Consider the following 25,405-nt stretch of genomic DNA (forward strand, 5'->3'; position numbering starts at 1 on the left):
CCCCCAACCTTGAGAGCCTGATCCTATTAGCCACCAAGACTGCAAGCCGGAGTCTTTGAACCCAACATTTACCCTGATTCTATAGGACCAGCAAAGCTGCAGAAGCATGTAAAGGTTTGAAAGGAAGTATGTGACAATATCTGTTTATCTCAACATGGTGTAACAAGAACAATGTCCTAAAGTTGCACCAGTAAGCACACAATTGAATTGATGCATTGTCGTATGTGTGCTTTAAGGATGGTCCAATGCGGCACGTTATGTATTTTCAGAAATGTTTTAGTGTTCATGTAACCAGTACAATACTTATCTTGAGAAGGAGGTCCCAGCCTTGAAAGCATCTTCACTCTCCTCCCTTTTATCTACTCCAATCCTTGATTTAAATCAGGAGATACCAAGCCCAACACTTCTGATAGCATAAAAAGTGAGCCCACAATTTAAAGCTGGACAAGCATGTGAGCATTTGAACAGAAGCATGTAATGATATCCCTCAACTTTTGCATGGTGTCATAGAGAACAAAGCCAAGTATGTGTATCAATAAGCAAACGCTTCTATGGATTAATTGTCTTTGTAGGGGTTTTATGAAGTGTCCAATCCTTCATGTTAAGTCATTTTAAGTGTTGCTTATTTTCATTAAATAGCTAACACTAGATATTTCAGCTTTATTCTAATTGTCATAATTACATTGTACTGTATGTATTCTCATCTTTGCTCCATTGCCTTAGTGATCAATCTATTACCAATATTATACATTAGTGTGGCACTCGAAAACATAAACCATTTTATTCTAGTGAATCGCCTCAAACATACAATATGTCTGGAAATGTCAAAATCGGTTTCCTCTTGTGTTACAGGAAGACACCTGGGAGTCCAGCTTGGAAATGTTGATGCCACCACTCGAATGGGGAGTACCAAAGAGTTCACACCTCCGCCCACTTTATTCAGTCTCTATGTTTGTTCGCTTGCCCAGTTCTTCAAACTATTCAACATCATCCCATACTTAACTGCAGATAATACACAAACCATTTTAACCGTGCCATCCAAAATCCTGAAGAAAGCAAAAGCATGGTACTAGTCATGGGTGAAGTGCAGACATGGATGTGTACAAATTTCTTGAAATTAAAATCATTGCAAGATGGAGATTTTACAAAACAGCAAACAAAATCAGTACTTGGGTCCCAAGCAATGGCCAACAACCATGGTCCCCACTGCCACTCCAGTGAAGGAACAGTTTTCGTTCCTCATCTCAGTTTTGAAACAGACCTGACCCATATTACTAAAACATCTGTCTTCTGTCTGTGACCGCTTTAGCTAATGTTCCCTTTCTTAAATGTGTCCAGAAAATGACTACTATTGACGCCTTTATCCACTGCAGATTAGATCATGGAAATGCAACCCTCATGCTGCTGCCCGCATCTTGTTCCGTTTGAAATAATTAGGGCACAAATCTGGCCACATGGAAAACTTCATTGCTTGCCAGTCAAGAAATTAATTCAATTAAAAGTAGTTTTCTTTCTCTGTCAGCAAAATGGGTCCTACAATTTTCATGAAGAAACAGCAAATATGAACCAGCCCGACAGCGCTGGTTCACCTTCAACTCAGGTTTATCTGCACTAAGGGCCATATGTATCAACATCCTGATTTGCGAATCTCAAGTAGCGATTTTTAAGAAATCGCTATTTGAGAATTGCAAATAGGGATGTATGTAAAAAAATCGCAATTCTTACTTAATTGCGATTAGCAAATTGCGAATCGCAATTAAGGAATACTTTCCCATTAATTTCTATGGGCCAGGAGGCCCAAAGGAATGAATGGGAAGTTATTCTCAATTTGCGATTCGCAATTTGAGAATCGCAAATTGAGAATAATTTCAGGGGTGCAGGGGTGTCAAAAGGACACCCTGATGCACCCCTGAAATAAGCATGGGTGCACATGTGGCGCACATACATGCGCTAAGGGCACATATGTGCTTCACATTGCACTTTGAAAAATGCAAAAAAGTGAATTTTTCAAAGAAATCGCAAATGACCACGAACTTGAAGTTGGTGTCAATTTGCGATTCCTTAAGGCCAAATTGCACTTTTTTGGTGCTTCTTACATTGCATTAAAGGAATCGCAAAATGTGCGATTCCTTATTTTGTCTTAATACATACCATTTGGCAAAATTGCATTCGCAAACGCCGAAAATTCTGCGAATTTCGGCGTTTGCAAATGCAATTTTGCTTGATACATATGGCCCTAAGAGTAAAAAATCAAACGAGGAAAGGCAAAGCTTTCGGAAGAGGTGTGCTTCAACTCTGGAAAAACTCCCCCTTAAACATTCGTCAATGATCTATTCCCACTCCAGTTTTCCCAAAAATTGCAAAAACTGGTGCTTTCACCATAGTTTGTACTGTCCGTTACTCAGCTGCAGTAGCTTACAGACTTTTACAGTGTCGAGAGACTCCTTGTGAGTGAATGAGGGCTCAACAAACATCCATAAATAATAATAATTTACCAGAAGAGTGAAGGAGGCGCCGGAGGATAACTTTTCACTGCAGAGTTTCCAGTATCCTGGTCATTGGGAGCATCAGCAGTCTTGCTTTTAATATTGACAGGTTACCCTAGCAACTGCTAGAGGGGGGATAGGACTGAAATCAATGATGTGCAGAGGGTCATTCACTTCTTGGATAGATTTGACCTTTGTCCTATATTTTTTAATGGAAGTTGTATTGGTGGTTGTGCAGGAAGATTTGTTGTTGAACTTATCTTGCAGTTGGGTGAATAGAAACAATCATTACTGGCAAGCTTGGCCATGGGGTCTGAAACACCTCCTCATGTGCACCCATTAATAATAGGTTGGTCTTGCAGCAATATGGCTAAGGTAGCCAACATCTAGTGCCCTAGTCTGACGGGAAAGCTACAAAAAAAGACCTAAAGCAAAAACCCAAACCCACATCCCTAGTGATAACCCCTGATTATGTCAGTGTAATTTGAAGAATTACAGAAAATGATGATGTGAGATTTCATTTCACACATGGTTGCTACACTTACCACTAAAATATTTATATCACTGGTTTCGGAGGTTCTTTTTATTCTAGCTTCCTTCAGCCTGCTGTACCTGTGTTGCCCCTTGCCTCACTATGTTTTCTGTTTTCTTTTCAATGTTTTTGAAGTCGTGTCCAAAATGCAACCATCTTATTTTCCTTTCTCCTACCTTTTATTTGCTTTCATGCTTGCATGCGACCTTCCATTTCTCATCTCATTTCATTTCCATACTGACATTTATTCTTGTCTTCCATTGTTTTTGCCTACGCACTTCCAATATTACCTTTTCCCCTCCCACGGGCACAGTACTTCCTCACATTTCAATGGTTCATTCCTTCCTTCATTCACCCAGCCTTTCCTAATTAAAACGTTATTTCTCTGTTCTACTCTAACACTCTCCATCGCCCGCTATCTCTTTCATTCTCTTCTCTCATCATGTTTTCTCTTTCTTTCTTTTTCTATCTTTTTGCCTTTCTTTATCTTTTCTGCCCTTGCTCAAACCCCCTCCACTCTTCATGTTATTCTTTATTTGTACTTAACGTCTCCGCAGTGCTTTCCTTCCATCATCTGCCTATCTTTCACTGGCTCAAGTCTTCGTTTTTATTCTCCTCTTTCCTCTCTCTTCGTGTCATTTACCCTCTTCTTTCCCAGGAGCCCTGTTTATTCTGCAACCCCCTTACTTCTAACTCCTTATATCTCTCTAAGCCTCTCATGCTTTCCATTTTGTAACCCGCTCCGTTTATCTTCTTCTTTCCTCTCTTCTTCATCACCTCGATTGTTTATTTCCCACTTCTTGCAATTGTTCCGTCTATTCTATTACTCGTCTTCTTCTCATTCCTTACATGCGAAATACCTTTACTAACCTTACTTCTCTCCCTTGTTTTCGATCTAGTCCCTGTTTTCCACAACTCTGGCCCCTCCTCTTCTCTCACGCTTTGGCCACTGCAGTCTTGCAGCACCGTCCCTTCTTCCTCTGTGTCTGAGCCATCTAAGCCTGGTCTCCAAATCTTGCACTGATGTGCCTCTTCTTTTCTTATATCGTTCTTAACCCCTTCCCTCTTCCTTTTCTATCTCCTTTCTCCTTATAAAAGCCCTCTATTCGTTTTCCCTGTTTTATGTTCTACTCTCTCTCGCTTAATTTTACATCTCACTCTTGTTCTACCTCTGCTTTAGCGCTGCCATCTCGACATTTTTTCTCCCCTCTCTCAATGTCTTTCTTTCTTTTCGAAACTGTTCTCTTTCACTCTCGTTTCTTACCTGGGTTGTTACTTTCTTTCTCTTTCATGATTCGCCTTCCACATCCCTGCTACCTCCCCCCGGCCTTATGTATTTTCCTTTCCTCTCTCGCTCACCTCACTCGATTCTCCTCTTGCCCCATCTTCCTGCTCGCAGTCACTTCTTTGCTCTCTCACTTCGTCAGCATGCGCCGGAGCCGCCTCCTCTTTAATTACTTCTCACCATGACCTCTTGGCTGGCAAGGCAGCGTCCCCGCCGGCTAGTAGCTGTACGGGAGACTCTCTGGCCGCCTCCTTCCCTTCTCTGTGCTCCCAAGTGTCTTGCTGGGCTGTAACTCTTGCAAGTACAACAGGCAGATTCATTCGAAGGCGCGAAGTTGAAGTTTCACAAAAGGCAGGAAGGCTCCTCCATCATAGCGTGCTGGAGCCAGCCAGGGGGAAAAGGGCACGCGCTTCACAATGGAAATAATCTGTTCCCTGACCTTTTGCAGAGCTAATGCTTCGCCTTTACTCACCATTTCATAAGAAATGGTGAACAGGTGCTACTTTATTTGTTGAATGCATTTAAGCAGCTTTTATTGCATCAATGGCTCTTCAACGCTTTGGCAGGCACTGTATACATATTTATGCAGCATTCCACCTCATTGTAGTGGGAGGAGTATAGGCCTGATTTAAATGTTGGCGGGCAGCCCGTTTCTCCACCAAGACACGGAGTATAGTCACATCAAGGCAACAGGAAACCCCCCGCCCCAACATACACAACATCCCGCAAATAACACACAGACACAAGTGTTAAGATTGGGAAAAGTTGCTGCAGGTTTATTACATACAACATTATGTAATCACGGTGGGTTATCTTACGGGCGATCCAAGGGCAGGTGACGAAAAAGGGTTCAGGCAGATCAGGTCGTTTTACCCCCTTTCTAGGTTTGCCCGGCGTTAGCCGCTTCTCACCCAACTCACGATTACCAAATAAAGAGGCAGGCGCTGGAGACTGGAAGGCAGGAAACAGGAGTTTATTTCCAACGGAACAGAACACGTCAAATCAGACAACAGGGTATCTTCTCGAGGTGCTCTAACAACATCTCTGAGGCCTGGCCTCTTATACATAGTTTTATGGCTTTATTGCATACATTACATCCGTAACATTTCTTTGAAGTACAGGAAGACATCCTCGGAATCCCCGGCTCAGGCCCGTTCCCACACACATCTAGAGTAGGAGTTCCTACCCCTAATCTCGGCATGATAGCTACCGCGCAGCTGGACATTCCGCTGGGAACAGAAATGCGGGCGATTGGTCGGATCTAGGGGTGTGAGGGCATTGATTAATCCCCGCTCCTTTGATGTGAGGTCCTACTGTAGGGCAATAAACTGCATCTGCCGGGTGAAGTGATGGCCTGGGATCAGGCCGAACAATCGGGCAAGGAGGAAGAGGTTATCAAAGGGCCTGTTTTATGAATGAGATGAAAGGGTGTGGGGGTTCAGCACGGGATGTGGCTCGGAGGCAGGGTTGCGCTGGAGGTGTGTTTAGGGCTCAAGCAGGAGGGATCGGGGGCTGTCAGAGCGCTGGGGGGGGTGCTTGCGAGGCCGGAGAGTGAGGGGGAGAGAGACGCGTTGGCTATCAGCAGTGGGCAGAGAGGCCATGGCATTCAAAATGGCTGCTGTTTACGTGCCCGTACGAGTCTGGGAAGGGACAAGATGGCGCCGATAATGTTTATGTCACAGCCTAGATTTCAACAGTTCTCCCTTTTCAACATATCTAGCCAGTTTGTCAATTTACGTCAATCCCCATTATATTACGTATTTCGATATCATACAAAGCTTTCATACGTTCAGCTTCGAAATTCGGAGTCTTAGGGCACATGCAGTCAGTAATGAGTGAACACAAAGGAGGCAAGCATTGAATACCTAGGCAACACCCACACAGTACCACGACCGGTATCAATATAAAGGTAAACAACCTCCATCCCCAGTCCTTCAAAGTACCCCAGAACCAGCTCCCAAGCGACCATCCTTCCTGCTCCTGGTGAACCTCCGAGGAAAGTCTGTGGAGGTGTTCGATTGCTTTGTAGACTGAGGGCGAGTTATCTGGCACGTAGGTGCAACAGCTAGACCTGATGATGCGGCATGCTCCTCCACGGTCGGCTAGAACCACGTCTAGAACAAGGCGGTTCTGAAGAGCCACCAGGCGGACTGCCTGAAGCTCGGCCGTATTGTTAGTGAGGATGCCAGCCGTGATGTTCATGGTCGTTTCTACTGCCTGGGTCAGGTGTCGGATGGCGCGGCTGTTTGCCATTGGGCCCCACAGAGGAACAAGTCCTTTTATTGCATCCAGGAACTGTGCTCCGGTGGAGTCGGCTTGTTCAATGTCTTTTGCGCGTTTCTGCCGTTGATGGTTTGCTGGGGCCACGTACGTTGGAGGGAGAACGAAGGCGATGTAGCAAGTACCCCCCCAACTTTTTGGAAGCCAAGTGTAAGCTTTGGTGCCACAAACAAAGTACATATTCGGAGAAGCAACAAAGGAGGGGGGATCAATTGAGTCCAATGTTCTGGTGATGTGGCAGGAACTGTGGCCAACCAGCTGTGTTCCCAGGCCTTCGAGGCACACGAGGCCCGTGACATTGATAACAGACAGAGCCACAGTCAGAGTGGCAGCAGTTCGTTTCCGTAGGTAGGAGAAGGTGGGTCTGACTGGATTATGGACCACCTGCATTTCAACTCGTTCCTTGGCAGGGATGTCCATCTGGAAGGAGGGACCAGAGGTCAAAGGACAAAAGGGAGCAGATGTTCTTCCGGTTTTGTTCAGCCAGAACCCATGGTAGAAGTGTGACACTGTTTGACCTGAAGTGGCGTTGTCCTTGTAGCTCTCTTGCAAGAGAATCAACCAGGCAAGGCAGGAGCCGTGAACTGAGAAAGGGGAAGGGATGAAAGGGATGGAGTGTCCGGTGGCATGTGGGAGCAACTCGCAGATCCAGCAGTTGGTGGCGTTGGCGGCAAGGTTGTGTTGGTGCAGCAGTTGCACGAAGGAATTGTTCCAGAACTCCTTACGCCTTTCTCGGAGCTGAGGCGAAAGGGAGATCAGGTGATGCTCTTTCATAGTGGTTGGCTGTGCAGTGGTCAGCAATATCTGATGAGCGGGTGCGCTCTCTTCCACGATCCAGAAGGAAGTCATGAGGAGGAGGCAAAAGAGGAGGGCAATGAAAAGAGCAATTGTCTTCGATTTGTGTATACTGTCAGTCTTTGGGTTTCGATAACGGGTATTTCCTGTTGCTTCCGTCGTCTTCTTATCTGGCGCTTCCATCATCTTCTTATCTGGCGCTTTCATCATCTTCAAGGTGCTCGGTAGTGGGCAGAACCGCTGACTTCGTTTAGCTTCTCTTCGGGTAACCTTTGGTTGTGTTTAGGCTACCGTTCTGAGATTCAACTTAGTCTGTGGTCTACTTAGCCGAAGCTCCCTCCTTTCGACGCAGGAAATACCCTTCCCTGGATGGCACAGTGAGATCAGAGAATTTTGCAAGTTTGAGTGCCTCGGTATCAGGATAACAGTTCAATGATGGCCGGTCTTTGTTCAGCAGTTCTTCTTGGGTGCTGACGTTTTCTGTTGTGGTCAGGGTCGAGGAGACCTTCTTGCAGTGGTGTGCGTGCAGCCAGTGTCGCTTCCCCTCCACTCGAAGAGCCGTTCGGGTGGTAATCAGTACTTGCCAGGGGCCCGTCCACCGGGGTTCCAGACTCTTCGTCAGTTGGAAATTCCGGATCAGCACATAATCTCCCGGTTGGATATCGTGACCCGGACCCCTGGAAGCATCGGGGATGGCCTGCTGCACCTGCTGATGAATGACAGACAACGTTTTAGTCAATTTGCACAAGTAATCAGACAGTAGGACGTCCGGGACGTCGTGAATGGAGGTCGGTTTAGGGGCAGTCCAGAGGTTCATCGGTCGCCCAAATACAACCTCGTAGGGGGTCAAATGGTGCTTAGTGGGAGTGGAGCGCATCGATAGCAATGCCAGTGGGGGGGCATCTGGCCATTTAAGTCCTGTGATGGCCACTATCTTTGACAGTTTTAATTTCAGTGTGGCGTTGTGTCGCTCAACTAAGCCAGCAGATTGGGGGTGAAAAACTGCATGAAACCTCTGTTTTACACCCAACCCTTTCAAGATTAGTTGGATAACTTCAGCTATGAAGTGGGGGCCGTTGTCGCTCCATAGAATTCGACAAAGACCGTAGCGAGGGAAAAACTCTTTCAGCAGTACCTTGGCAGTGGTCATGGCAGTGTTATCACGGGTTGGATAGGCTTCTACCCATTTGCTGAAAGCACACACAATGACTAATACATACTTCAGGCTTTGGCATCTTTCTAGTTGGATGTAGTCCATCTGGAGGACCTCAAAAGGATGGTCGGGGACCCCAAACCCTCCCCGGGGTACCACAGTTCCTTTCCCAGGGTTGTGTTGCAAACAGATAAGGCATTGCTGGACCAGGCGTCTGGCTGAGTCGGGGATTTTGTCGTTGTGCCAGACCTTGGAGATAAGTTCGATCATGGGGGCTGATCCTATGTGCGCAGGGGAGTGAGCCATAGTCAGTATGGGGATCAGGTATGAATTGGGTAGCAACCATTTGTTTGTGTCCTTTGTCCGCCAGCAGCCTTCCTCGTCTTTCAATCCCACCCGGGCCCATTCAGTCAATTTGTGTGGTGAGCTGGCCATCTGGATGTCCCTAATCGTTTCCCTAGCGTCAGTCCATTTTTCTGCCTGTGACCTGGTCACATACATGTGGGTCGTCGTCCTATTCTCAGCTGTGGTTCGGGCAGTGATGTCGGCCAGCGCGTTTCCTTGACCGACTAAGTCTGTCACCTTCTTGTGTGCCTGACATTTGATTACCGCTAATCGTTTGGGAAGGAGAACTGCTTCAATCAGGGCGGAGACTAAATCTCCGTGGAGGATGGGCGTGCTGTGGGACGTCAAGAATCCCCTTTCCCTCCATAAGAGTCCAAAATGGTGAACCACTCCGAAGGCGTACTGGCTGTCTGTGTAAATGTTTGCAGTAGTCCCTGTTGCTATAATACATGCTCGTGTGAGGGCAATCAGTTCTGCCGCCTGTGCGGATCGTTGCGTGATGCGGGCGGTTTCAACTATAGCTCGGGCTGTGGTAACTGCATAGGCAGCTGAGGTGGTGCCGTCGGGGAGTTTTATGCAAGAGCCGTCTACCCATAGCTCTCCGTCGGGGTCTGTGAAGGCGGTGTCTCGGAGGTCAACCCTACTCCTAGTCTGTTCGTCTGTGAGGGTCACAAAGTCATGTATAGGGGGGACGTTCGGGTCGTTTTCGGGCAGGGGCAACAAGGTGGCTGGGTTTAGTGTGGTGCATCTTTTCAGCGTAATGTGGGGTGCAAGCAGGGTTAGTTCGTACCCGGTCAGTCGTGCGCTGGTCAGGTGTTGCGTCTTAGTCTGGTTTAGGAGGGTGTCAACAGCATGGGGCACTAATACCGTGAGGGAATTCGAGAGTACGATCCCCTCACTTTGTCGGATAGAGACAGCAGCGGCAGCTACGGCTCGAAGGCAGGCAGGCAAGGCTCTCGCTACGGGGTCAAGGGTGGCAGAGAAATAGGCACATGGTTGTTGCTTGGGGCCAATAGTTTGCGTCAGGACAGACAAAGCGCACCCCTCCCTTTCGTGAGTGTAGAGAGAGAAGGGTTTGGTGTAATCGGGGGTTCCTAGGACTGGCGCAGAACAAAGGGCGTCTCAAAGCTCTTTGAAGGGGGATTGGCATTCGGGGGTCCAAGGGAGTGGGAAGGGGACATCTTTGGCTAGTAGGGAAAGTAGTGGCTTTACAATGAGGCTGAAATTTGGCAACCACTGCCGGCAGAAGGAGGTGAGGCCTACCAGGGAGCGGACTTGTTTCTGGGTCTTTGGGACGGGGGTTTCTAGAATGGCCTGAATTCGATCGGGTGTAAGCTTTCTCCCGTCTTTAGACAAGAGGTGGCCTAGGTAGGTGACCTGGGGTTGGCAGAATTACAACTTCTTTTTGGAGACCTTGTGGCCATTTTCCGCGAGGAAGTGCAGGAGTTGGATGGTGGCTGTGACTGCAAGTGGAGTGGTGTCGGCCGCCAAAAGGATGTCATCGACGTACTGTATCAACACCACTCCCTCCGGTAGCTGAACGGCATCCAGCTGTCTCTTGAGGGCCTGGCTATAGATGCTGGGACTTTCTGTGTAGCCTTGGGGAGCTCTACAAAATCTATATGAGCGGGATTTTAACGTGAAGCCGAAAAGGTAGCGGCTGTCCGGGTGGATGGGGATGGAGAAGAAAGCGTTTTTGAGGTCTATTACAGTGAAGGTGGTGGCTGTGGAAGGAATCAGGGTCAGAATGGTGGCGATATCTGAGACTACAGGGTACTGAGGTACAACTACCTTGTTGACCTCTCGAAGGTCGATGATGAAGCGGTACGCTTTCTCATCTCCCTCGCCCTGCTTCTTCACAATGGGTAGGATAGGGCTGTTGCAAATATTGCTGACTACTTCCTCTACCACTCCTGCCTCTACCAGGGACTGGATAATCATTACCAGTGCCTTCTCACCTTCGGGCGATATCCGATATTGTGGGAGTTTTGGGAGTATCGCATCTTGGCGGACAGTTATGCGCACAGGGTCGATCATCATTCGTCCTACATCAGCGTCAGTTTTAGCCCATAGATACAGAGGTAGGGAGTCAAGTAAGGATGCGTCAGCGTCAGAGATGGAGAACATGTGTCGTGCGTGATGAGGTCTGAGCAGAGTCGGGTTATCGTAAAGAATGACTCGAACTCCGTCCTGTGAACACCTGATAGTAGCTCGGAAATGCTTTAGTAAATCAAGTCCCATAATGGCATCGGGGGTGTTGGAGGAAAGCAGAAACGTCGTGTCAGTGGGGTTACTGTCCAAGTCGAAGGAAACTGGTGCGGATAAAGGGTTAGTGGAGGGCGTTCCATCAAAGCCTATTGATGTTATGTGTGAGCCAGACAAGGGTGCCCTTGGAATCAGTCGTTTAGATAACGCACTACGTGTCGCGCCAGTGTCTACCAGAAATGGATACTTTGTACCTAGGACCTTAGCGGTGACGTAAGGACCTTGCTGGTCAACATAGAGCTCGACTGGATCCCTCCCTTGCCCTTGGCAGTCCTATGCAAAGTCGTGAGTGTTGTCGCAGTCAGACTGTTGGCACTGATTCTGTCGGGGGCGGTCAAATGTGTTCGGTCTGCCAGGTCTGTCATTGTTGGTGTCGTGGGTGTGCCCTCGTCCCTGCCCTCTAGTCTTGGGGCCATTTGCCATGTCCCTTGTCTCTTTATTTTTAATCATTTCCAGGAGGACCGGGCATTGAGACTTCCAATGGCCAAATCCTTTGCAAAACGCACACTGGTTCTCATCGAGGTCTGTTCGTGGAGCGCCGGGTGTGGGTGTGCGGTCTCTAGGGGGTGCATTTGGTTGGTAGTTTCCTCTATACCGTTCCCTTCCTGTCGTCACTCCCTGCAATTGAGCAATCATCACTCGTTCTTTCAAGTCCTTTTTATTTTTCTCAGTCGCCCTCTCGTTCTCGTTCTTTTGGTGTTCGTAATACTGAGCCATCTGAAGGATAGCTGCAGGTTTGGAGGCCCCCCAACTACTCTCGCTCGTCTGTAACTTTTGGGAGACCTCTTGCGATAGACCCTTTACGTAGTTTTGCACAAATAGGTGTTGTCCGGTTGCAGTGGTCATGTCTTGGCCACTGTAGTCGGAGAACACCGTCTCAAATCGGGAGAAGTATTCTGATACGTCTTCCTGGGGTTTCTGACGGCAAGCTGGGACTACCGACCAGTCTACCTTCTTCTCTGGGATCAATGTCTTTAGCTTCTGAACTATTTTGTCCGGGAGTTCCAGTATGTCTTTTACAGGTTTCTTTCCGGGTTCCCGTTGCCTATCTAGTTCACTGAGTTGATTCCAGGTATGTCCGAACAGATCTGTGTGGTCGGTTTTCTGGATTTGCTTCCACACGTCAGCCGGCAGACATAACCCGAAAAACAAGTCAATGTCCGCTAGAGTCATTATGCCCCTTTGCATCTGCATGGTTGATATCGTCGTTCGTTCCCTGACCTCGTGGGGGAACCCAGTAGGGGGCGGCTTCTCTGATAGGCATCATAGTGTTGCCTACTTCTGATGAGGACCCAGTCGTCTCGGGAACTGTACTCTTAACTTCTGGTTTCTGTTCCGTGAGGTGGCGGAAAACCTCAAGCGTTTGCATGAAGAGGTCCGCCGCGTCACGCTCGGACTCGTCTCCAATATCGACTTTTCTATATAATGCTGTCAGTTTAGCAGGACCCCGATTCTGATACCTATCCTCATATGCGTTCAGAGTGTGGTAACTAAACCGTAAAATGAAATGCCGTCTGTGGCTACCGGCATGTGAATTGTGCATATCCATCGTGTATTCTTCGCTCTCCTTCCGGTCTACCAGTGCCTTTACTATCTTGTCAATTCCCTCCCGTTCATCTTTGCTCAATCTATTCGGTCTAGCCGGTGGCTGCTTGTTAGTCTCGGGTTCATCTGATGTTGTTACTAATGCGGCCGGAGCGGAGGCCGTGAGGGCTGGGGCACTAGCTTCAAGGTTATTCTCAATTGCACTCGGAGCTGGCAAGTGCTGTACTAGGGGTTGGGAGGGGGCATATGGGGGGGGCATATAGATGATCGGAGGACCTAGCAGCAGCTCATCGTTCGCCCGTTGTTTGGAGGTCAGCTCAGGGTAGAGCGTAGAGGGGGTCCTAACAGGACACTGGCCTGTCGACTCAGATTCCTGTTTTTGTCTGGCTTCCTCCCTTTCTTTTATCTCTTCTTCTAGTTTCTTAGCGGCCAGGTGGGCTGCCTTTCGTAACTCTTTTCCTATTCTCGCTTCTTCTCTTTTCTTTCGTTGCTCTGCTTCTTTGCGCCACATGCCGAAACTATCAAGCATAGTGGGCGTGGTTTTATTGTTACAAAGGGCTGTTTCCAGCACGCTTATTTTTGTGTCATCGAAGGATCCTATCAGTGGCCACTGACTTTCCTGATCCTTTTTAGTGTATTTATTCCATAACTTACTATAAGCTACGGCGACTAGTCCATATTTTAAAAACATATCCTTATTAGGGGTGCCTTCCAGAGGAGCCGGATGATCCACCTCTAATAAGCGGTCCGGGCTGAACCAACTACTGACCAATGGGGAGAAGATAGGCATGACGGGTTACAACGGGGACAAAAGTCTGCACTACCTATCCTTCACTACTTTGTGAAGACTGAACAGAGTATTTCTATTCTGCAGTATTCGAAAATAGTGAATACCCAAAGAGAGAACCAATATCGAACAATTAATGTCCGTACAATCAAACAATCAGTGGCGAGAAAGAAATAGGCACGACGGGTTACAATGGGGCAAAAGCCTGCGTTACCTATTCTTCACTATCTGCAAAGGAGGACAGAATACTTTTATCCTTCCCCGTTTGTAAACAGAGAATTCTCGAGAAAACAATCCTCGAACAAACAATGTTCGGGCAAACAATCAATCAGTGGGGGAGAAAGATAGGCACGACGGATTACAACGGGGGGCAAAAGCCTGCGTTACCTACCCTTCACTACCTGCAAAGGAAGAGAGAATACTTCTATCCCTCTCAGTTTGCAGACAGAGAATCTCCAAGAGAACCAACAATTCGGAGAGTAATACTAGTATTTTCCAATCAAACAATCAAATATTTCCCAGTTTGTCGTGTTACACGACCTTACCCGGACCGTATGGACAGTTTCTCGTCTTCCGCTTCCAGCGCCCGATCATCCTCTATTCTCCGTAATTGCTGTGGCACTCCTGATGGTTCCCAGTCAGGACCGTAGATCACTCGAGAGAGGTCTGCTCGGAACCAGTGAAGTTCGGATGATCGGCTGCCAGACGAGGGTCTATCGGGCAGGTGCACTTCCCGATCGTTGCAGTCGTTCACTCCGTCGTCGGGACCTCTCCCACTGGATCCACGTGTCGCTGATGGGCCCCAGGTTTGGGACGCCAATTGACGAAAAAGGGTTCAGGCAGATCAGGTCGTTTTACCCCCTTTCTAGGTTTGCCCGGCGTTAGCCGCTTCTCACCCAACTCACGATTACCAAATAAAGAGGCAGGCGCTGGAGACTGGAAGGCAGGAAACAGGAGTTTATTTCCAACGGAACAGAACACGTCAAATCAGACAACAGGGTATCTTCTCGAGGTGCTCTAACAACATCTCTGAGGCCTGGCCTCTTATACACAGTTTTATGGCTTTATTGCATACATTACATCCGTAACATTTCTTTGAAATACAGGAAGACATCCTCGGAATCCCCGGCTCAGGCCCGTTCCCACACACATCTAGAGTAGGAGTTCCTACCCCTAATCTCGGCATGATAGCTACCGCGCAGCTGGACATTCCGCTGGGAACAGAAATGCGGGCGATTGGTCGGATCTAGGGGTGTGAGGGCATTGATTAATCCCCGCTCCTTTGATGTGAGGTGAGGTCCTACTGTAGGGCAATAAACTGCATCTGCCGGGTGAAGTGATGGCCTGGGATCAGGCCGAACAATCGGGCAAGGAGGAAGAGGTTATCAAAGGGCCTGTTTTATGAATGAGATGAAAGGGTGTGGGGGTTCAGCACGGGATGTGGCTCGGAGGCAGGGTTGCGCTGGAGGTGTGTTTAGGGCTCAAGCAGGAGGGATCGGGGGCTGTCAGAGCGCGGGGGGGTGCTTGCGAGGCCGGAGAGTGAGGGGGAGAGAGACGCGTTGGCTATCAGCAGTGGGCAGAGAGGCCATGGCATTCAAAATGGCTGCTGTTTACGTGCCCGTACGAGTCTGGGAAGGGACAAGATGGCGCCGATAATGTTTATGTCACAGCCTAGATTTCAACACAGGCCGCATTCTCGCCACCTGCCCGCCTGATTAGCCAATCAGCACAGTGGTGAACCACCCAACTGCTGCACCATTATGGTAATCACACTACTCACGCCCCTTGCGGGGCATATCTAGGCAAACCCACAGGCCCACAACCGCCCCAAGGACTACTGGGGCGCCGACACGGGTTCCTGGACCTCCCATGAGGTTCGAGGTTAGGCTCTGGCACCCCTGTGTGCCCGCTGAAGTACAGTGTTGCACCTCTCTGCTTCCGGATCGCCCTGTAACTCCGCCTGCAACGAAAAAAGGAGCACATTAAAGCTCCCTCAGGAGCCCCCCCTAGCTGACACTCTGGGTTAGAGGTAGGGAGGGAAAAGAGTGTCCCGAAGTAGTACGCGCGACGTCCGGAGCAGCAAAGAGGCCTAAACAATGGCGAGGGGGAAATATATACCCCCTCACCCTGCCTGCCGCCCCGGACGTGCGTCACCGTCCCGCCCACCTCCAGCCGGGCAACGCCTGCCCTGGGAGGAGTGGCTGACCACAGCAAGGGGCAGGGGCAGCCCTCTGAGACTAAGGGCCCGCCCTCTTGTTGGCCACCGGGTGGCCTCGGGCAGCCACATAGTCACATCAGGGCAACAGGAAACCCCCCCGCCCCAACATACACAACATCCCGCAAATAACACACAGACACAAGTGTTAAGATTGGGAAAAGTTGCTGCAGGTTTATTACATACAACATTATGTAATCACGGTGGGTTATCTTATGGGCGATCCAAGGGCAGGCCGCATTCTCGCCACCTACCCCCCTGATAAGCCAATCAGCACAGTGGCGAACCACCCAACTGCCACATCATTATGGTAATCACACTACTCACGCCCCTTGTGGGGCGTATCTAGGCAAACCCCCGGTTGCACAGGCCCACAACCACCCGAAGGACTACTGGGGCGCCGACACGGGTTCCTGGACCTCCCATGAGGTTCGAGGTTAGGCTCTGGCACCCCTATGTGCCCGCTGAAGTACAGTGTTGCACCTCTCTGCTTCCGGATTGCCCTGTAACTCCGCCACAGCCCGGCCGCGGCTACCGTCGCCGTCCGGGCCCCCCACCACTTCGCTTCTTAGGGAACCTGCAACCCTTGCTCTGCAGAGCTTCTCGTCAGTCCAATAGGAACAAGACCAGAACGACAGGTGAGAGGTGGACCCTTTCCACCTCAAATTGACCTTAGATCCTGACATGAACATTACCTGCCTGAAGAAACCAAGGCCCCTCTGCCACTAATCTGCAGATACCCCCGGGTCCCTATACCTTTACGACATTAGTGTAACCATCCCCAGTTCGTGAGGTCATACTACCAGGTAAATGACCAAGTGATGAGGGGGGGGGGGGGCCCCACTGCTGAGGGCGCTTCGTCTCATACAATAGGCGTTCCAGCACATGCCACTGAGACACAACCACTCACCTACACACAAAGCGCCAGCAGACTACACCCAGGTTAAGTTACAACTACTGCTGTAACGCCGTCCTCCGCATAATCATAGAGAAACTGTGTTTACGTTGACGCTTGTGCTGCTATACTCAAAGAGCACAGGGGCTATTGTAGGGATCGATACATATATTATACTATAACTTGGGTGGAGTCCCTTCATATGGTAATAACGGATTGAAGTGGTAAAACAGATGGCTTCCCTGCCCCCTTGGGTTTCAGTCTGGAAGCAGCTTAGGCCATGCTACCACTGAGATAGCTTGTCTATAAGGTTGACTTACGACCACCACCAAGGGATTGCTTTGACTGAAACCAAGTGCCCCCCTATGGTCCTGACCTGCATCATGACATGCCTGCTGAAACCAATGCCCCTCTGACACTAATCTACATAATACCCCCGGGTACAAATTCCTCTACCGCAATAGTGTAGACTAACCCAGGTTCGTGAGGTCATACCCCTAGGTAAACGACCAGCATAATCAACTGTAAACTGTGCTTTGTTTAACGCTTGTGCATCTACACTCACGAAGAGTACAGAGGGGTATTCTAGTGCAAATACATAAATTTATAGTATGTAACTTGCGAGGTGGCCTTACATTTGATATACAGGATTGCAATGGTAAAACAGCTGGCATCACATGCCCCCTAGTTTAGCCTGGCGGCTGCTTAGTCCATGCTACCTCAAGGATAGCTTGTCTAAAAGGTTGACTTACAACCCCCGCCAAAAGGGGTTTTTCAGACTGATCCAAGGTGCCCCCAGAATTGGAGACCTCAATACCTCAGGCCAACTTCTCACCTTGGGAGGGGCTCCAAAGGAATCTAAAGGTTACTCGAGTTCATTCACGAGCCTGTTCCAGCGCAAGCCAGGGGAGTACAACCACACGAGACGTGAACGTGAAGCCGTGTGTCCAATTCCTGAGACCCACACATGTAATTCTGGGTCTTGAAAGGCTGGAGTACCTAATGAATGGTTCTCCGCCCTGCCTCCATGCATTTATATAGAAAACAAGAACCCATGCTTTGCTACCTGGAAGGAGTAGTCGTCCTGTATCAACAATGAACAAAGTCGAGAAATACAGAGGCAGGCGCTGCAATCCCAGTTGGGTGACCCAAAAAGGGGTCCCCTCACACTAAGGCTGAAGTTCTATCCCGGGTAGCCCTACCTGCACGCCTGCCCTGGGAGGAGTGGCTGACCACAGCAAGGGGCAGGGGCAGCCCTCTGAGACTAAGGGCCCGCCCTCCTGATGGCCACCGGGTGGCCTCGGGCAGCCACAATTACTCCATCGCACTGACGGGGGTGTCCAGGGCACAAGTCCTAAAAAAAGAAGTAGGGGGACTAACCTAGTTAATTAGTATGCAAGTGGCATCGTATCGCATGACATCACGGCGCGTAACATCACAGTGCGTGACATCACAGGAACTGGCATCACAAGAAGTGATGTTAGATCTTAAGCCCTCACATATATGTTTAACATGTCTATCATGAGTACATTTGAGCACATTTCGAGTATATGTGCAAACCCTCCTGATTTAGGCAAAAGATTCACACTTTTGTACGCTACACATAAAAGAATGTTACCTTTTGTCAGAGTTAAGCTTTCTATAGCCATAGTGTTTATAAAAAAATCGTTATATTTAACCCCTCCCATGCTCGTGACGGAACCGTTCCGTCACGAGCCTCGGGTGGGCTGTGCTGGTGATGGAACGGTTCCGTCACGGCCCGCTCGCCGCGCCTGCGCGGCGCGAATTTCGCGCCTGCGCTGACGTTCTAATGGGCGGGCGGGTCCGTGACGGAACCGTTCCGTCACAAGCACAGCTCACCTTTGGGCCATGATGGAGCGGTTCCGTCACGAGCACGGGACCGCCGCGCGGCCCCGCCTCCCCCTTAGCGCTGCGGCGGAATAGCCGCCGCAGCGAAGGGGTTAAATTATTACAATGCCTCCTTAAGGGTAGTAAGCGTATATACATGCTATTTATTTTGTGCAAATACTGGGAAAGATCAACACATCTGACGTTCTAACAGTGCACGCAAATCTCCTAAACAGAGCCTGAACAAAGTGAAAAGCTGCCTTTCTTAGTTAAGTGCTAACAAGGTGCGAGCCTTTGATTTCCCTCTGCTGCATTTGCATCAGGTGTGAGGCGCCTGAATGCTGCCAGCCAGGAAACTCCAACAGAAGGAGGCCTGATGACCCCTGTGACTCGGTTTATGTTAAAGGCCCAGCAGGAGTCAGAAATAAGAAAGCCCCGTCCCCGCCTGCATGTTGTTGTGATCGAAAGCATACAGCAACGTGCAGGCGCTGCTGAATTTGTTCCGGTGTTTGAAAATTACACCGGGACAAATTCAGCATCTTTTTTAGTGGGGCCCAACTTCTTGGCAGGGTGGACGGCATCCACCCTGTGAAAGAAGTGGGGGACACCGTCCACCCGCTTGTACCCCGACTTGTGCCCTGGGAGTGTCATCCGCCAATTGTAGAAAAATCAGCTGGCCCAGCGGACATTTCTAGCATTGGCAGGAACCATCGTCACAGTGGTGCCTTACTCTGTCAGTATGTAAAGAAACAGGAGCCCCCTGGTGCGAATAGCAATCCTGGGTCAGGGTAAAGAGTACATGTAAACAAAAATTCCCAGGCAGGCACATAAGTTACTAGCATGTACACGTGCAGATAAGATTATCTACAAGAACATTAAACAACTGCTTTCTCCAATAAACTTGGTTTTAATTTCTTTTACGTTTTCATAAAATATCATACGATAAAAATGTATTACAACGTTCAGGGAAAATGCAAACTTCATTGTAAATATACATAATTTGTCATGTTTAAAATTTTCATTGGACACTATAAAAATAGATGGTTTCCTGTCGACGCGTTTCGACACGTGAGCTGTGTCTTCTTCAGGACTGTACCATCGATATTCTGTAAAATGATAATTGTGAACATATTTTACTTTTCAGTTCTTTTCATAATGAAGCAGTTTTCAATCGTTCATTTCATGTTAATGGTACCGCTAGTCAGTCTTTCGTATATATTGATGTACCACATGTGTGCTCAAAAATTAGCTGTGAACCCATTATATGCATCTATTACATCTGTAAACATTAGCATAGGATTCTTGAGATAGAGCATAAACATGCTTCATGGCTCTTCACATTGTCAACATTTGTTATGTAACATCAAAATTTTCTTATTTCTTGATACGAACTGGGTGACAAACTTTTATTAGAGTGGGCTGGCATAGGTGTATACTGTGCTGTACATATAGTTTTAATGCATGCAGAGAAGAAAGGGAATACCCATTAAGAAATAATATCGTATAGGTCTGTACAGTCATGGGGGGAATTCTACCGACTATGCAGAATGGAACGCTAACATCACCAAAGTTTGCAGCGGTGCATTGCCCTGCGGGAGGGAGTATCCAGCATTACATTGCATGATATGCGCACTGATCCAATGGTAGGTATTCGCTAAAGGCAATGGATCTTGCACTTATGTATTAACCTAAATAAGGGGGATTGTTTAAACATATTGATGTTAACCTACCCTTGTTCCTATTTAAGACACAGAGCACCACAGATGTATATCAAGGTGACTTTTCTTTCCCTTATTTGCGGTAACCACTTTTTAATTTACATTACATAATCACACATTCAAATATCTCACCTTCTAGTGTGTCAAAGATTGACGTGGATATAATCTAGGTATTTCTTTCTAAAAGCGGGTAAAAACTGTAGGCATACGCAGGTCACAGAGATATACAGAGACTTAATATCTGAAATGGTATATAAATGGAATGTGTCACATTACATATTCTCGTTTAATTGGATGGCACAAATGCGTTACATTGTAGCACTGATGTTTGTTACCTTAAGTTAGGTGTTTCGTGTCTAGTTAGTAGTAAACCTCGTATAGTTGCATGTGCTGTCAGGATAATAAACAAACTGTCCTCTTTCAGTCTATGGCTTAGAAAAACGCTGATGCATGTTGTAGACCGCACGTATAGCCGACCCTGAAGTTTAAAACAATGGTTGTTATGGCGTGTGTTTTCTTTTCCCCAGTTCTAAAGTTAAAAGGGACAATAGTTCTTACCGAGTCGATATTATTAGCCAATCTAATCCGAGAGTTTGGTATAACACGCGGATGTGCAAGGGAACGGCCAGGCTTAAGGGAAGGACGTTCTCATGAGTCCCACGGCGGGTCAGGTGAAAAGATACTCTATGGTGAAAGGGACAAGGCTGTAAGAATTAAGGAATATTAACTCTACCCTCCCTCTAGCTGTAATAAGCATGTGCAGTGTATAAACGATTCTTACCGGCAAACTTTCACAACTTTAGTTGTCTGTCTCGAGCGGTGCAGCGTGGGGACTAATAGCGGTATCGTATATCTGTGTCAAGAGGCAAGGGAAAAGGATGAAGGAAACGGTTACTAGAGCGGGTGTGCACGCTAATCTCTTTTGCGTGATAGAGTTAACGCTAATGTTGCATTTCTTCTCTTACCGGTATCTCTGGTCTGTAGACCGCGTGTGTTGTCTTCCTTCGTTTGATTAGGGTTTGAATGTGTGATTACCCGGGCCTTTTATGTAAACGGTCTGACTATTGGTGGATACGACCCGTTTTTCTTAAAGGGATACAGCGTCAATTCTCAGTCATAACCTTCTCGACTATTAACACATTTATAAAGTTATGATCTGTTTTCCTTAAGCAAATGCAACGTTATGTATCAGACCCTTAAGGGGTTTGCTTAATTTGTTTCTTTCAGCTGTTCTGACGTAGGTTTTCTCATATCGCGTTCATTTTGGAGTATAAGGGGGAGGCCACTTTGTATTCAATTTATTTACAGTGTAAAGCGAACCTACCTTATGGACATCAGTTAACATTAATTTATATGTCACAGACAGACCTCATTCAAATAATACTGTTTGAGCTCATTGGAATCGCATTTAGAGTAGTTGTGTTTTAGAATATTATTCAAATTAAAGGATGGCATTCGACCACGGTAAATCATTATTCAGGCCATGAGAAAATGTTTTAAGCGAAAAAATCCAGAAGACTTCTTTCTTCTTTCTTATTTTATCGCCACCCGTATTGTCGGGTGTATGTATTTTCTCAAGAATACGCCATCTGATGTCAGTTGGGGCATGGCGATATTCTAAGTAATGGCTCACCAGAGGAGATGTCAGTTTCTGTGTCTTAATAGCTGATTTATGTTCCGTCAGCCGTGTTCTGATCATGCGGGCAGTTTCGCCGACGTACCCTTTGTTGCAGGGACATAAAATCAGATAGACAACATTGCTTGTCTTGCATGTCCAGAGTTCCTTTGCTATTATTTTAAAGTCATTGTGCATTAGAGTATCTCCTGGAATGATTCCATCACAAGATTGGCATGTGCCACATCGAGAGGTGCCTTTGTAGGCATCAATGCCTGTTATTGATTTTTGTATAAAGGGGGTTCTTTCCATTGGGCTGTCAAACCGCGATCTGACTACTAGATCTTTTAGATTCTTATTTCGCCGGTGTGCATACATCGGCTTGGCAAGTTTGGGTTTGGATAAATCTGTGTTTAATAGGTGCCAGTTGGCATTGATAGTTTGTCTGATGGTGGCATTCAATGTGGAATGCTTAGTAATGCATACCAGTTTTGGTTCTTGTGTAGGTTTGTTCTGTTTGAGAAGACTCTCTCGGTTATAAAACCGGGCTCTCTTGTATGCTTCTCGCACCAGGCGTCGTGGATATCCCCTGTCTAAGAATTTTTGTTTAATTTTTATAGATTGATGGTCGTAATCTTTAATGTTGGTACAATTTCTCCTGACACGCAGGAATTGGGAAAACGGGATTCCATCTTTTTGACACCTGGGGTGGTAACTTGAGAAGTGGAGGAGGGTATTCCTCGCGGTGGGTTTCGTGAACAGATCCACCTCCAGTTTGTGTGATTGATTTTTAATGTATATATCGAGAAATTCTACCTGGGATTCATGTACATGAGCAGTAAACCGGAGGTTACTGTCGGCCATGTTGATCCATTCCAGGAATTCTCGTAGAGTCTGTTCCCCATTGGTCCAGATGAAAAAGATATCATCTATAAACCGGTACCAATGGGAAACAGACTCATAGAAAGGGGCCATTTCATTATATATATGGTGTGCCTCAAAAAGGGCCATATATATATTTGCTATGGACGGAGCCATGGCTGCCCCCATGCTCACGCCCTTAGTTTGCTGATACATATGGTCCCCAAACTGAAAGACATTTTCTTTTAGTACTAAGGTGAGGCATTCACAGATGAATTGTTTGTTGCATGGAATGCTGTGTAGGTCAATAAACCACATAGTAGCCTCCACTGCTTCTGTTTGGGGAATATTGCTATACAGCGCTTCAACATCAAGAGTGACTAATAGGTCACTATTGGTGTTGAAGGGAAGGTGTTCTATCTTGGTAATGATCGCTCCAGTATCTTTAATGTATGATGGAGATAATGATACATATGGTCTTAAGATGTTATCTAAGTATTTTGAGATGGCCTCAGTGGGGGTGCCTATAGTGGATACAATGGGACGATAAGGTGGATCTAATTGGTCCTTGTGCATCTTAGGCATCCCATAGATACATGCTATCTTCTTTTGTGATTTGTTTAGGAACTCATATTCCTTTTTATTTATTATGTTTTCCTCTAGGGCCTTTGTAGTAATTTTTTGGATTTTATTAATTACTCTCATTGTAGGATTGTTTGTCACTTTTTTATAGAAGAGGGGGTCATTCAACATGTTTAACATGTTGATTTCATACTTTGTTGAATCTATAAGGACAATGCCCCCTCCTTTGTCGCTACTTTTGATGACGACAGATTTATTGTTCTTTAAGTTATTTAAGGAATCATGTTCATCTTTAGATATATTGTACCTGGGTTTCGGTATATATCTAAGAGCTTGTTCCAATTTGGTTATAACCACTTTTTCAAAAATAGCCACTTCTGGGCCTAATTGGTCCAAATTCGGGGTAAAAGTCGAGGGTAAGGCCACAATATTGTTAGTCCCCATTGTTAAGGGTTAATATTCAATTAGGGTCTGGTTTCTCAAGGAAAACTAGAAACTATGAAACCTCCGTTGTAACAAACATTTCTACCAAAGTAAAAGATTGTATTAAATAAAATGTAAGGGTTCTTTTAATTGCATGTGCATTTGCCAATGTTTGTTTATTTTACTGAGGAAAAGAAACCACTGTAGAATTTCTGAATACATGATGGAGTTGGCACGTGTAAACTGACTGGAGCTCTGCGCGTGCAGCTCGGGCTCATTAGCATGCCAATAGCTATAAAAGTCGGCTCTGAGCTCAAGCCGGTGCTTCGCTTCATCAGAGACTCACCACGTGCATCCCTGAAAGACTTTGGCTCACGTCTTTGGTTCCCGAGGTCCTGTGCCCTTCCGGGTTGATTTCCTGCACTCCTTCTCTCCCCGGCTCTTTCCTCCTGGTTGCTTTCCTGTTGACCGGATCCTGCCGAGAGACTCACCCGACTTCACGAGCGCTCCAGACAGCATCTGCAGTTTTCCCCTTCCCAACGCACGCAGAGAAACTCATCTCTTTGAACAGACCTTCATTTCTGCTTCCCTGCACATTCAGCACGTCATCTCCGGCTGGAGTCCAAGTAAGGTTTCTTTAACTCCTTCGTACCTGCAGTAAGAAAAAGACATCAATCACTAGATGCACAATCTGATTATTTTGACACTTGAAAACAGAACGAGGTTGAGACTTGGACAATATAAAAAAAAACAAGCCTTGGAACATTTAAGGAAGAAACTTAACTAGACTATTATTTGATGTGAACTAGGTAAACTTGAATCTGAGGTTGTGATTGAAACAACACAGGACAAATGGTGCAATGAGAACCTAGTAAATGTGAAAACAGAGTTGTGAATTTAACAACAAGCATTGATCAAGACAAGAGGAGTTAATCATATCTAGACAGGTTTAGGGTGTGGTATCTTTCTCTTGTTGTTGTTTTATTTGTCTTTCAGACCAGAACCCAAATTCGGTAAATAACAACAACAATACAGGTATGGCAGGTTGTTGAAAAATCTTAAGTTTTTACTAATATACTAATTCTTGAACGCTAATTATTTCATGGTATTCAACGTGTTTAGGACAGACTATCATTAATGTTTATTTCATTTAAGGTTTTTTCAAGAGAAAAAGAACTTGTAATTGTTGTTGAAGTGTGAGCCAGGGCTGAATATTCAAAAGGTATGTTGAATGAGAACAATCCTTGATAACTGATGGAGATAGTGAGATAATCTTGTATATTGATTATGGTTGTAATTGTACCACAGTTATTGAAAGCCCGGCGCACTTAACCGAGAAACAAAGTAGAAGTCAGAAGAGCTCCTGTGTTTTTTCTCTTTGTTTCTCAATCCACTTCCCCTTTTCCCTTGCGGATAAATCCGGGCATTCAAGAGTTGATATCCTTGGTGCTCGAGTTTCTTCGAGGGGGAGTTGGAGGTTTGCAGCAACAAAAGGAAACAATCTACGCAGGAGCGTGGTGAAGCCTCAACAGAAAGCGAAGCCACAAACTGTTTCCTTTAATTGCTGCAAACCTAGAAGTTACTCTAGAATGGATGTGGAACAGTTGACTCAGTTGGTTCAAAGGTTAAATACTGAAATGCAGGAATTACGTTCGGAGAACCAGTTGTTACGATCAGAATTAGACAAAACAAAATCTGGTTTTACTACTTGGAGGGATTCCTCAGATGAGGGACGCCGTCCTGTTTTGGCAGCACCTAAATTTGGTGCAACAATG

Source organism: Lissotriton helveticus, chromosome 5_1, assembly GCF_964261635.1.
Source record: "Lissotriton helveticus chromosome 5_1, aLisHel1.1, whole genome shotgun sequence".
NCBI lineage: Eukaryota > Metazoa > Chordata > Amphibia > Caudata > Salamandridae > Lissotriton > Lissotriton helveticus.